Source organism: Helianthus annuus, chromosome 3 (genome assembly GCF_002127325.2).
Source record: "Helianthus annuus cultivar XRQ/B chromosome 3, HanXRQr2.0-SUNRISE, whole genome shotgun sequence".
NCBI lineage: Eukaryota > Viridiplantae > Streptophyta > Magnoliopsida > Asterales > Asteraceae > Helianthus > Helianthus annuus.
The window spans coordinates 95850523-95852177 of NC_035435.2; the positions used below are offsets into that span (position 1 = coordinate 95850523).

Consider the following 1655-nt stretch of genomic DNA (forward strand, 5'->3'; position numbering starts at 1 on the left):
AAAGAGAGTAGGGCGTTAATGATGGCAATGGAGTTTTGCTGAATGATGGGATAAAAGCTTTTCTTTGATCTGGATTCATTTTTTTAGATTCTTTACTTTAAATCGGTTCTCTTTTTGCAGGCAGGGTTAGCTATGTTGAAAAGAACAAAGGCAAACACGGCGCTAGAGGTTGGGGTCTAGGGATGGCAGAAGGTTGTTATGTGCACAACCTCTTTATACTTAAACAAGTTGAAGTTTGCACCAGATAAGGTAGATTATGTTTGAGATGCGGTTTTTGACCTTTATTTAAACAGTTTACTTTGGTTTCTAGACGCCAATATTTGATTTATAATTACAAGTGATGCAAGTGTTGTTTTATTAGGGGATGCGTTTAGATGGTTTACTGGAAATCCTTCCCACAAACTGGATATAATGGCTCAGTGTGGCTAACAGTAAGTCCTGCTGACCCTTCAGGCTCCACATAATCTTGATGTCTTATAAGTGAGTCGTTACCGTATTATGAATGTATTTGTGTGAATGTGGCTAACAGTAAGTCCTGCTGACCCGTAGTGTATATATTATTTTTCAGATAGTTTAATCGTGACACGACCCGACCCGACCGTTTTGACAGGGTTAGTATTAATCTCGAGTCTACATGTGTTTCAGGTTTGACAATCTTAGGATACCTAGAGAAAACTTGTTGAATTCAGGCTGCTACTATGATGTCATCATTTGCCGACCATAGCTTCTCAAATGGTTGTATATTGGTGAAGAGATTAACACAAGACTACCCTCACTAGGTAAAGCTAAAGATGATATGTAATGACACCAAACAATCTGACACATCAGCTTCCACGCCATCATTTTGACCCGGTAAACAGGTATGCTATTTTAAACTTAAATGTATGCAATTTATATGTAATTGTGTTAACGTTAAGGTTTTTGGAATGAAGTGATGCAGATTAGCATGGAGGTTGTCTGACAAGAACTCACACTTTGAATCTATTTAGGGAGGTAATATATGTACATATTAGTTGAGGCAATCATAACTGGTCCTCTAATGTACTTGCAGCTAGCACCTTGTATTCTTTGGAAAGTCTGTGTTGCTGGTTAAAAACACTTGAGTTTATTCTTTTCTCACCATAACTTGTTAATCAGAAGGCAGGAAATCCGATGGTGAAGACGGATTGCGCAAGCTATAAACGGAGGTAATGATTCAGCTAGAACTTTCCATACGGTGGTGACGATGGTGGTCCTTAAGAATCACGTAAACATTATCGATAGATTCCAAGGGTTTTGGCGAAGACGATGGTCCGGTAAGTCTTTCTCCCCTTCCATTGGTTGTTAGATTGATCCGTGTAATGACGATTTTGACTGGTTGTTACAGCTTTCCGACAATGGTTTCGACACCTCTAATGAACTCCGGTGGAGGAGACTAGGGTTTCGTTGAAGGTAAATAAAAATATGTTTTATGATACTTTGAATTCATTATGTATTTTGATTTGCTTCGATTCTGGTAATTTTCTATAAAACAATAAAATAATAATGTTTTCGCTCCCACTGGTTACCCCCATGTTGAGAGTTGAAAGGAATCCTGCTATATATTGTTGCATATTATGATAAAAATAAAATGGATGAATTTTCTCCCAGAGCAACCCAGCCTCCCGTATTAAAAA

At 38.0% G+C, this 1655-nt stretch overlaps 1 long non-coding RNA gene across 1 annotated transcript; it reads left to right on the plus strand.

The window, feature by feature from the left end:
* Positions 1-566: 566 nt before the first annotated feature.
* On the plus strand, positions 567-1436 carry LOC118490171. The gene is made up of 4 exons (XR_004888451.1): positions 567-860; positions 933-993; positions 1138-1295; positions 1367-1436. It is a non-coding gene; the product is annotated as an uncharacterized LOC118490171 (long non-coding RNA).
* The last annotated feature ends 219 nt before the right edge of the window (positions 1437-1655 follow it).